This window comes from Rutidosis leptorrhynchoides, chromosome 2 (assembly GCF_046630445.1).
Source record: "Rutidosis leptorrhynchoides isolate AG116_Rl617_1_P2 chromosome 2, CSIRO_AGI_Rlap_v1, whole genome shotgun sequence".
NCBI lineage: Eukaryota > Viridiplantae > Streptophyta > Magnoliopsida > Asterales > Asteraceae > Rutidosis > Rutidosis leptorrhynchoides.
The window spans coordinates 309186551-309200150 of NC_092334.1; the positions used below are offsets into that span (position 1 = coordinate 309186551).

Sequence of the window (13600 nt, forward strand, 5' to 3'; positions counted from 1 at the left end):
TGGAAACTTTTAATCATATAAATATCAATCTCAGTTAATATATATAAACATGGAAAAGTTCGGGTCACTACAAGATGATCTAATGATGTCTTTTTCTTGATGTCACTCATGTGAGTGGGAGGCTATGTTATCAATAATTTTGTAAGCTTCAGTTGCGGTTTTCTTCATAATGGAACCACCAACTGCTATGTCGATGTCTTTTCTTGTAGTAATGTCGCATCCTTGGTAGAATATTTGTACTATTTGATAAGTGTCTAAACTATGTTGAGGACATCCTCTCAACAACTTTCCAAATCTTGTCCATGCTTCATATAAAGTTTCATTTGGCTTTTGTGTGAACGTAACAATTTCTCCTTGAAGTCTCACGGCTTTAGATGCCGGAAAGAATCTTTTAAGAAAATTTTTAACTAAAACATCTCATGTATCAATCGCTCCTTCAGGTAACGATTCTAGTCAATCGTTGGCTTCTCCCTTTAAAGTCCAGGGAAATAACATGAGAAAGATCTATTCATCCTCAACTTCTCTGATTTTAAATAGAGTACAAATCCTATTAAAGGTTCGAAGATGTTCGTTTGGATCTTCTTTTGGTGTACCACTAAATTGGCATTGATTAGTTACCATGTGTAGAATTTGTCCTTTGATTTCATAATCTGGCACATTAATGTCTGGTTGAGTAATGGCATGACCTTGGCCAATGCGTGTAGCTCTCATTCGATCTTCCATACTTAGAGGTTCCTGATTTTTCATGATTGAATTGGTTGAATCTGAATCACTAGAGGATTCTGATTTAACGGTTATTTCCTCGACAATCTCTGGTTAAATGATTTGTGGTTCAGGAGGAATGATTAGTGATTCAGGATCTCTGAATTGTCCGTGAATATCCTCCGGGTTCTCAATTGTGAAATCGGGTTCAAAAAATGGATTATCGGAAATTCGAATTGGAGTACTTGGTCGACTAGATGACGATTCTAAAGAAAAATCAACGGCGATTATATTGGCTAGATCTCTTAATCGGGTTACAGGAGGTGAACGTATGAAAGGTGGTGAACGTTTTGCTCGGTGCATTCACTGAATATCCTATTAGTTATAAAGATAAAAATTATATAAGTTATCAAATTAATAGACTTTTCTGATTTTGCCCACGTTTCGAATGGCCAATAGATGCAGCAGGTAGCCAGGACCCTTTAAATCAGAAGCCCACAACTCGCCACTAACAAATCCAACTATTACTACGAACCAGAAAATTTTAGATGTCTATCAATTTAACCACTTAAAATAATTTTTTCGTCGAGATTTAAAGAAAATAAAGAAAATTCTATTTCCTAAAAACTAGAGCGTAGAAATGAAAAAGAAAAAGAGCGTCGAGAAATAAGAGTCGAAAAACAAACGTCGAAAAACAAACAGTCAAAAAATAAAAATAAGAAAATAAAGCGTCGAAACATAGAATTCTAAAAACTCAAGACTAAAAGTTGCGTCTAAAGTTATTAAAGCTTAAAGGAATTCTAAATCCAAAACGGCAATAACTTAAAAGGAACTAAAATTTATTAAATATTAAAGCGATAAGCGATGTCGTAAAATACTAAAGCATCTAAATCTTATTCTAAAGAAAAAGTACTTAAGGGATTTTACGGCAAAGCTTAAAAATCTAGAAATAAACAATAACTATGGCAAAAACTAATTTTAAAACTAATTACGAACGATAAATATAAACTACGTACTAAATAATAAAAAGATACAAAAATGATAAAATTACTTATTTTTATAAAAATATTATTTTTATATTATAATTTTATAAAAGTATTAATTTATATATTAATAAAACTAATTAAAACTTAAAATACAAAAATAAAACTAAAACTAATTATTATTTAACTAAAACCCTAATTACTAATTAATTAATAATAATTATTAATAAACCCTAACCCTAATTCGTCGGTCAAAGGTACCAGACCTGTCAAATCACCTCATGCGACCGCATGTGGTTTCTTTGTTCTGGCCATGTGATCGCATTGCTTCGGGTTCCAGGCCAGAAGTTTGGGCTGCTACAGTACGGCCCGTATTCAGTTTTACTTATTTTTTTCTGATTTTTAATTTATAAAAATGAAATAATTTAAATAAAACTTATAAATTAAAAAAAAATTTACTTATTAGTTTTTATAACTTTTAGCATTAAAAATATAAACTTTTTTTAATTTAACTAAACTTTAAAAATATAGATATATATTTTTTCTTTTTCTTGTTTTTATATTTTTGTTTTTAATATTTAAAACTTATGTAAATATATTTTTATAAAAATAGCTTAAAAACTAAAATTTTTTATTATAGCATTATATGGCGTCCCAGGCAGCGGCGCCAAAAATACTTGATGTATTCGAGGTGTAGTACGAAATAGATTATATTTTACTACGAAATTCTATTAAATACGATACAATTTACATAAGTTATTTATTTATTTATAGAATGGATATACCTAAACCTTGCTACAACACTTATAGGCAGTGTACCTAAACGTAGAGTAGTGTAGTTTTTAGTAAGTCCGGTTCGTTCCACAGGGAGCTGGCTAAGTTTAACGCTATATTTATTTTAAACTATATTTGTATAAATATAAATATATAAGTAATATAGTAGTATTATTATTATTATTATAAAAGGGGGTTTTTACCGTTTAGTGACCGGTTTGTCGATTTTACGTCTTAAATCACAATTAAAACCTAATGTAAAATATTAAATATAAATATAACTTAATTTAAAGCGTAAAGTAAATGACGATAAATAAAAGTGCAATAAATAAAAGTGCAGTAATTTAAAGTACGATAAATAAAATGACAATAAATAAAATGACGGTAAATAAAAGTACGGTGATATATAAATTAAAGGAATTATGCTTATTTAAACTTCCGTAATCATGATGTTTGACGTGTTGATTTTAATTTATTATCATGGGTTAATTGTCCTTTGTCCTGGATTATTCGATATGTCCATCTGGTTTTGTCCATAATAGTCCATCGGTCATAATTATAAAGTGTGAAAGTCTTCGTCAAATTATCCTTATACCCGAAGTCAAATATTCCAACTAATTGGGGACTTAAACTGTAACAAGATCTTAATACTTTGTTTAATGAATACACCAGGTTATCGACTGCGTGTAATCCAAGATTTTAATACTTTGTTAACAATTACACTAATTACCCTTGAATGTAATCCACCCATGTTTTAATGAGTCCATTGACTATTAATCCATCCCCGTGTCCGGTCAAATGAATAATTATTAGTATTTATAGATATCCCTCCCACCGTACCCAGTCAAGCGTATGTGGTTAAATATAAATACGTCAAATTATAAATCTCTATATTAAATCAACGAGATATCATTTAATTAATATAAAGCCCATTAATAGCCCATAGTCCAATTTCCACAAGTGTCGGTCTTTTGTCCAAACCCCAATTATGGTCCAAAGCCCAATAACCTAGTCTTAATATTTAGTCCAACATCACGATTACTTCGGCTTAAATAAACATAATAATAATTTAGCTACGACACATTAATTTAAAAAGGTTGAACATAACTTACAATGAGTATTTATCGCATAGTGTTACACTGACAGAGTTTCGACATACAAACTTAAAACATTCGCTACTATAACCTTATTATTATTATTAACTTCAAATTATAATGATAAAATATATATATATATATATATATATATATATATATATATATATATATATATATATATATATATATATATATATATATATATATATATATATATATATATGTTGAGAGAGTGCAGAGAAGGATGATGAAAATTGTGTTGAATTCGGCAGAAAATGTTCCAATTTATAGCACTTGGCCACAACTTTACTGCCATGCGATCGCATGGAATTTAGTCTTCCTGGCCATGCGATCGCATGGCCCCCTGGGATAGCTCGCATACTTTTGTTTTCTTGTTTGCCGACGTTTTTATTTAATAATATAATATATTATATATAATTTTATATAATTATATATATATTATATTATATTCATGTGCGTAGTTGACTTGTACTTTCAGCTCCGTTGCGTCACGCGTTGAAAGTTAGTTCATGTCCTGGTTTCGAATTTTGGAACGTCCTTTCGTACGATTTAATATCTTGTACTTTGCGCTTTGCGGCTTGTACTCTTGTAATTTCTAGACTTTTCTCATCAATAATTTTAACCACTTGGATTGTACTTTGTACTTTTTAGCGTTTTGGTCGTTGGCGTCTTCAAATCGTCGAATCCATCTTTTGTCTTCACCTTTTATTATTTAAACGAATATCACTTGTAAATAGAACAATTGCAACTAAAAGCTTGTCTTTCTTGAAGGATAATGATATGAAATATGTGTTCGTTTTTAGCATTATCAGTTACAAAGGAAATGTCAGGTTGAGCCAGGTTTAATTATAAAACTTCCAAGTGTTTGTTAAGCTGCGGGGCGGGCTTTGGAGCCGCGGCGCGGGTCGAATCTGATTGGCGGTTTAAGGGTATAAATAGGGAAATAAAACCCTAAGTTTCACACACTTTTTCCTAGACATTTTTCAGCAGCTCAAGGACAATTTTTAGTGATTTTTGGGGAATCCCAAGGTCATTTAAACGGTTCAAACATTCCAGGAACACTCAAAGATTCGTTCATCTGTAACATCCCGCATTTTTCCGTTAAATTATTTTAACGACCGTCTTTTTTTTTTGAATAATATCTTCCGTTATCTAAATTCGTAGTTTCCGTTGACTAACGTTCATAATATTTCCGTTACTTAATTATAACATCACTCGTTTACTCGAGCGTTTTCAAAACATTCGTTCGGTAAAATCCCGCACCCGCTTCTAAACTCAAGGGACTAAAATTGACACGGGGAAAACTAGTTGACTAGGTCAACTAGTCCACCCCAATCACCACCATTCAATCATCTCCGTCTCTCTCTCTTTCTCTCTAGCAAGAACACACACACATTTACCCAATTCAATCATTCATCATCTAAATTCGATCTAGGAGGCCAACATCAAAACAAATTACGTATTTGGAATCCTCTCTTCTTCCTCTACAATTTGATACCAACTTCATCTCGTTTGGGTAACATTTCTAAAACTCTAGATTTCTCTAAATTCGTGTTTTTGATTTGAAATTGTGTTAGTTAGTGTCTATGGCTCGTGTCTAGCATGAATATATGATTTACTTGCTCGATTTGTTATTTTGAGTAACTAGTATGAACAATTGAAATGGGTGTGCTTAATCTTTGATTTTGGATGAGTTAATATTGTTAAATTGTTAAAGTTCATGTTTTAAATTGTGTTACTAGTATCACTAGCTTCAATTTGGTGTGTAGGTTGATTTGGAAAAACATCACTAACATGATTATTGATTTTGTGATTCTTGGCTAGGGTTTGATAGCTCTTAAAATGGACTTTTGATGATTTGAATGCCATGAAACATTGTTAGTAAGTGTTTAGTTGTATTGTATGTTTCGTTACCTTCAAACGGCATATCATATGTATAAATTGGATTCCCGAATCATGAAATGCATTTTGCAAACTTGAGACTTTGATTGTGAACATTTAACGATCTCTTGATGAGGTTTTTGTTGTTGTAAATGATAAACTCGATTGATGATATGTGGTTAGTTGTATCCTTTGTCAAAATACCTTCCCGATGATATAGGATACATGTTTTGATTATTTGCGGGTCATAAATTGGGATTGTTTGAGTTTTGGTTCGTGCATTTCTTTGTTGCAGCAAAACAGGGCCTGGATACAGATCTGGACGCCGTCCAGATTCTTGGACGCCGTCCAGCCCTTCAGACTTGGACACGGTCCAGCCTTTTGGACGGCGTCCAGGCCTTCAATACTGGACGCCGTCCAGCCATTTTGGACGCCGTCCAGATGAACTATCAGGGGCTGTCCAAAATTGTCGTTTTTCGTTTAATTCTAACTATGCTACGCACCTCCGATTAACATGAAACTTGACCAACATGCTTATATATGATTAAAAACCTCAGAAAAATAGTTCGGGACCCGACCCGAACGTGTTGACTTTTTCGTTGACTTTGACCCGACCAAGTTTGACTTTTAGCCAAACTTAACCGAATACTTATACAATCTTTCTAACTCGCTTCTATACTTGTATCTTGCATGAAACGTGATAATTTGATTCACATGCTACTTAATCGAGTCGTAACGAGCCATAGGACTAATTGAATACTTTGACCGACCGTGTTTACCGATATTGATACAAACCTATTTGTTTAGGTCAAGACTAGCATTCGTTCTTGCATACGTTACTTGTGAAGTACTATTATACTCTTGCACTCGAGGTGAGATCATAGTCCCACCTTTTCAACAACTTTTTATACTTTTAAATTGTGGGCTGAGAAACATATACTTTGTTACATTTTGTACTACTTACTTTTATACTTTGAACACAAGTACGATGAAACAAACATTCCACAGCGAGTAAGAACAAAAATCCTCAATTCGATTATCATTAGTTACACTTGCAGGGTGTAAGCGAGAACTTGTATTGTGTGGCCATACGGGTTTGACAAACCCTCATTTCGGACGGTTCGCTACCGTCTACGGATGAAATATATTTTTGAGAAACAGTGTATGTTCTAACACTATTGTGATGGGGTTCTATGGAAGGAAACATTAAGTCTTGATAATTGGGTGCTCGCGAACAAACTTTTGGAATGCAACTTTTGGATGATCAATTTTATGGAAATACTAAATCTTGTGATTCAAAAATAACGTTTATTACTACATCTATAATTTCACCAACGTTTTTCGTTGACAGTTTTCTATATGTTTCTCAGGTTCATACTTGGCTACTTGATTTATGCTTCCGCGCACTTTGATTACTTGCTTGGAGTCATGTATACATGCATACGCTAGGGATAGCACTTTTGGATTCAAACTTAAAGCTTACATACTTTTGCTATTTATAGCAAACCGTGATTTTAAACTAATTATGTCACAAGTTATTTCATTTACACTTTATAACTTTTGTAAACTTAAACTTGTGGTCGAACCATTTTGTAAACTAAACTTTGCAAGTTTTGTACATTTCAAATGAATGCGACATGATTTTGGTCAAACGCGTCTCATATAGAGACTATGACCACGCAACGGGACCTAAGTAGACGGCACCGTCAATGACGATTTTGTCGGGTCGCTACAGATGGTATCAGAGCGTTGGTTGTAGGGAACTAGGATATGTATTAGTGTGTCTGACAGAGTCGTTAGGACGCATTAGTGAATCTAGACTACAACCGGATTGTTAGCCATTGCATTCTGACATACATTTGCTATAGATAGCACTTACTTGACTAATTGTGCATTATACTTAAATCATTCTTAGGCAAACTTCTTAATGATACCAAACTTTCATCATACGAATCGGTATTCTGCCACTTTCTGGTAAACCACGTTAATTTCAAGATTCATACACGAAAGGATGACAACGACTTCATTAGTCACACTTGTTCGGGAACTCTGTCTCCCAGATTGTTATTCGCCACCGTCTCAACTTACTATCGGTGCCACACCAGTGTTCTTCACTATCTACCACTTCTTGTTACTACCATCACTACTCTAGGTGAGTATCGTCGTCACTACTTATCACTACGGTTGAGTACTACTCGTTATCATAATTCGTTACTCTTTTCGTGCCTAAGGACATTATTGTTTGACTTGAACCGCATTGACGTGAACAATCATTTATACACTTCCCTCGTGAAACGCTCCTTCCGAGTTGCACTAATTCTTTCGATTCAATATGAGTCACGATAGAGACATCGTTACACTTTGTTCATTTTAAAACTTTATGACTATACGAACTTGAATCTATGGAGTGATGTGGGAATGGAGGTATGAGTTAGCGTAATATAACGGCACTCGATCAATTTGGTTATATTACGGTAAGTCATACCAAAGTTCTAATGACACGTGATGGTGGTTGGACTCGATCAACCTAATCACCACCATGTGCCATGTACATGACTTCATCTTTCTTGATTGGATATCCGAAAACCCCGAGAATACTGATAACAACCATACCCGGGACACATCTTCGATTATTGTCGAACCATAGTTATGCTTCCGAATGAATGGCAAATTCTTCAACATCAGACGTATGTTATACGTGTATACTATCTCGTTTTCGCATAGTTTTATCGACGAACTACAAACTGTTTGGTATGCTCACATCGAGGCGAAAACTTCTCTCGCATTACACTCGTACTTCCGTTTAAGGAAATCATTATTCTAAACTCTCAATGGAGAGAGAGACTCTTCACGTTATACTAGTATTCACCACGAGAGTGAATAGTCCTAACAAACGTTTTCGAAAACCGATAAATCTTCCGCGGCGCGAAATTCTTGAGAAACAGAAACTTGTTCTAACTAAAGTTTTCAAGTCCTAACAAACTTATTCAAATTTATCTTAAGGAAATGTACCTCGTTTCGGATCGAGATCCTCGTTTCACTTCTAGATTTAGGAGTGCCTTACAAAAGTCTCGGGACCACGTTTAGACATGAGTACCGCGTATCATCCACAAACCGACGAACAAAGCACATGTACAATTCAACCTTGAAAACCGTAATACGAATTTGCGTTATCAACTTCAAATTCACTTGAGAAAAGTATTTGCCTTTAGCCGAATTCTAGTACTACAATAATTTTCATTCGAGTATTAACGCCACACCTTTCGAGAACTCGTATAGCCACAATTGTCATTTTCTAAATTGTTGAACCGAAGTAGTTGACATGCAAACCACCGGACCCGGACTCATTCATGAGATAACCGTTATGATCGTTCAAATCCAATAAAGGCTCAAGGCGGACCGTAGTCGCCAAAAGAGCTATGCCGATGTTAGACGTGGACCTCTCGAATTCCAAGTGGATAACCGCGTAACGTTAAAAGTCGCACCTTAGGAAGGTGCAATCCATTTCGGGAAATGTAGGAAGCTAAATCCGCGATACACAAAACCTTTTAAAATCCTGGGGCGTTTCGGACTCGTTACTAGTCGTTTAGATTTTTCACCTCATTCGAGTCTCCGTACATCCCACATTCTACGTATCAAACTTAAAGACGTGCCTTGCGAAACCAGGACTTGTTACCCTCTTCGACGAACCTACTATCGATGACAAACTTTCCTTTCTAGGAGAACCGGTTGAAATTTTAAATCATGAAACCAAACTCTGAAACAACGTAAAACCCCGACTGTCAAAGTTCGTTGAAATGCCCGATGAAGTACTTTCACTTATCCGTAGAATGGGCAACGCACGATCTCGATGAAGGAACAACGACTACTACTTTCAACTAAATTTCGGGACGAAATGTCTTTTAAGGTGTAGGTAATGTAACATCCCGCATTTTTTCGTTAAATTATTTTAACGACCGTCTTTTTTTTTGAATAATATCTTCCGTTATCTAAATTCGTAGTTTCTGTTGACTAACGTTCATAATATTTTCGTTACTTAATTATAACATCACTCGTTTACTCGAGCATTTTCAAAACATTCGTTCGGTAAAATCCCGCACCCGCTTCTAAACTCGAGGGACTAAAATTGACACGGGGCAAACTAGTTGACTAGGTCAACTAGTCCACCCCAATCACCACCATTCAATCATCTCCGTCTCTCTCTCTCTTTCTCTCTAGCAAGAACACACACACATTTACCCAATTCAATCATTCATCATCTAAATTCGATCTAGGAGGCCAACATCAAAACAAATTACGTATTTGGAATCCTCTCTTCTTCCTCTACAATTTGATACCAACTTCATCTCGTTTGGGTAACATTTCTAAAACTCTAGATTTCTCTAAATTCGTGTTTTTGATTTGAAATGGTGTTAGTTAGTGTCTATGGCTCGTGTCTAGCATGAATATATGATTTACTTGCTCGATTTGTTGTTTTGAGTAACTAGTATGAACAATTGAAATGGGTGTGCTTAATCTTTGATTTTGGATGAGTTAATGTTGATAAATTGTTAAAGTTCATGTTTTAAATTGTGTTACTAGTATCACTAGCTTCAATTTGGTGTGTAGGTTGATTTGGAAAAACATCACTAACATGATTATTGATTTTGTGATTCTTGGCTAGGGTTTGATAGCTCTTAAAATGGACTTTTGATGATTTGAATGCCATAAAACATTGTTAGTAAGTGTTTAGTTGTATTGTATGTTTCGTTACCTTTAAAACGGCATATCATATGTATAAATTGGATTCCCGAATCATGAAATGCATTTTGCGAACTTGAGACTTTGATTGTGAACATTTAACGATCTCTTGACGAGGTTTTTGTTGTTGTAAATGATAAACTCGATTGATGATATGTGGTTAGTTGTATCCTTTGTCAAAATACCTTCCCGATGATATAGGATACATGTTTTGATTATTTGCGGGTCATAAATTGGGATTGTTTGAGTTTTGGTTCGTGCATTTCTTTGTTGAAGCAAAACAGGGCCTGGATACAGATCTGGACGCCGTCCAGATTCTTGGACGCCGTCCAGCCTTTTGGACGCCGTCCAGGCCTTCAATACTGGACGCCGTCCAGCCATTTTGGACGCCGTCCAGATGAACTATCAGGGGCTGTCCAAAATTGTCGTTTTTCGTTTAATTCTAACTATGCTACGCACCTCCGATTAACATGAAACTTGACCAACATGCTTATATATGATTAAAAACCTTAGAAAAATAGTTCGGGATCCGACCCGAACTTGTTGACTTTTTCGTTGACTTTGACCCGACCAAGTTTGACTTTTAGCCAAACTTAACCGAATACTTATACAATCTTTCTAACTCGCTTCTATACTTGTATCTTGCATGAAACGTGATAATTTGATTCACATGCTACTTAATCGAGTCGTAACGAGCCATAGGATTAATTGAACACTTTGACCGACCGTGTTTACCGATATTGATACAAACCTATTTGTTTAGGTCAAGACTAGCATTCGTTCTTGCATACGTTACTTGTGAAGTACTATTATACTCTTGCACTCGAGGTGAGATCATAGTCCCACCTTTTCAACAACTTTTTATACTTTTAAATTGTGGGCTGAGAAACATATACTTTGTTACATTTTGTACTACTTACTTTTATACTTTGAACACAAGTACGATGAAACAAACATTCCACAGCGAGTTAGAACAAAAATCCTCAATTCGATTATCATTAGTTACACTTGCAGGGTGTAAGCGAGAACTTATATTGTGTGGCCATACGGGTTTGACAAACCCTCATTTCGGACGGTTCGCTACCGTCTACGGATGAAATATATTTTTGAGAAACAATGTATGTTCTAACACTATTGTGATGGGGTTCTATGGAAGGAAACGTTAAGTCTTGATAATTGGGTGCTCGCGAACAAACTTTTGGAATGCAACTTTTGGATGATCAATTTTATGGAAATACTAAATCTTGTGATTCAAAAATAACGTTTATTACTACATCTATGATTTCACCAACGTTTTTTGTTGACAGTTTTCTATATGTTTCTCAGGTTCATACTTGGCTACTTGATTTATGCTTCCGCGCACTTTGATTACTTGCTTGGAGTCATGTATACATGCATACGCTAGGGATAGCACTTTTGGATTCAAACTTAAAGCTTACATACTTTTGCTATTTATAGCAAACCGTGATTTTAAACTAATTATGTCGCAAGTTATTTCATTTACACTTTATAACTTTTGTAAACTTAAACTTGTTGTCGAACCGTTTTGTAAACTAAACTTTGCAAGTTTTGTACATTTCAAATGAATGCGACATGATTTTGGTCAAACGCGTCTCATATAGAGACTATGACCACGCAACGGGACCTAAGTAGACGGCACCGTCAATGACGATTTTGTCGGGTCGCTACATCATCTTTCAAGATCGCAATATTCATTAGGTTTATTTCTTGTTCAAAACAATGAATTCTCCTAGCTATTTATTTGTGATTTTGTCATTAGCCATGATTGTTGGCTAAGCTTTTTAATGCTTGTCTAGATTAATAACCAAGGTTTTGGATGTTATGATTTATGTTTTATGAACTTATGCATGTTTATTTCAATAGGTTTAATAAAAGACCCATTCTTATGGTTGTTTAACTTGATGATTTCAATTGATTAGTATATTTGTTTGATAAAGAGAACTCTTGTGAATTTAGTATATTGATTTACAGTCGATTTGTCCTAATTGATTGTTTACTAAACCGAACCAAGGTGGTAAATTGGGTTCAAACGTTTAGACATCATAAGGGTGAATTATGTAGAGCGAACGCAAAGGCAATTGTTATTCGAAATCTTTGATCTAGTTAATTAATTTGTCACAAACGAAAAGGTCTTAGGTGCTAGGGAACCCTACATCTAGTAATTCTAGTTTGAGTACTTGCTAAAGAGAACACTTGGCGGGTCGACTGAGTAATTTGCATGCAATTGAGTTGTTTATCGGGCTAAAGTATAAAAACATCCATTACTGAGAGTAAAAGGTCTAGACGAGCATTTCCATTCTATTTGATATCAAAACTATCTTAATTACTTTCTTTTTTTGATTTGATAAATTTTTAAAAACCAAAAATATTCTCTTTTACTTTTGATCTACTCTTGATTTGGCTAATCGTTAAATAGCCACAAACCAAATTATTTCGTATTTTCTGATTCTTAGTTTTCTTTAGATTTATTTGAATTAGTTGACAATTGAAATTTACGTGATACTGTCCTTGGATCGATATTCGGAACTACCTAAATTCTATACTGCTACACGATCGGGTACACTGCACGTGAGTGTGTAATAGTCCTTTTATCCGGTATTTCCAGAGATAATTTATATACTATATTTTACACATCAGCGGCCACCCGGTGAATTTGATATCGTTTGGGGTTGAGATTGAGTTTAATGTTCAATCCATGTGATTTTGTATGCTTATATGTATTTCTTGCTCGCGGTAGTGTTTTATGCCTATATGATTGTATGCTCATAGTTATAGGCTTGATGGTGTGACTTATGTTTATGTATATATAATTATTGCATTCACTAAGCATTAGCTTACTCCGTTTGTTGTTGTCTCTTTTATAGATTCGTCCGCGGGCAAGGATAAAGGTAAGCTTAATGAATAGCTTGCGTGCTTGAAGGACGTATATGGGGGCTAGGAAGACTTCCTCTTTTGTTATTGCGTTAATTTGGGTAGTTACTCCCGAACTTCATGCTCATACCAAGTGTTGTGTGTTCAAATTAATTTTGCGTCAATTTTACTCTTTTGAATGTGTAATGGGTCACCAGAATCCTTGCGGGCTGCGTGGTTTAAGGATTTTCAGAACCAGCCAGCACAACTTAAGAAGGTGTCTATTTTTTGTAGTGCTGCGCTTCGCGCAAAATCCTGGCGTGCCGCATCGTATACTTTAAAAAATAATTGTCATTTTCTGTAAACAAGTCAAGGTAGTTTCATTAAGATCATAACGATTTGAGAGACATGATGCGTCATGATGATTTTTTTGATGATTGGTAATTTCAAAAATAGTTAGGTTCTACTAAAAGAAAGTAATCTTAAAACACCATGTCCAAGTTAGGTTTTAAGTTCATGAACACGTTTGGT

At 34.7% G+C, this 13600-nt stretch overlaps 1 non-coding gene across 1 annotated transcript; it reads left to right on the forward strand.

Annotated features, from left to right (window-relative positions):
• The first annotated feature begins 256 nt into the window (after positions 1-256).
• LOC139894763 (small nucleolar RNA R71) lies at positions 257-363 on the forward strand. The gene has a single exon (XR_011775248.1). It is a non-coding gene; the product is annotated as a small nucleolar RNA R71 (small nucleolar RNA).
• Positions 364-13600: the final 13237 nt, after the last annotated feature.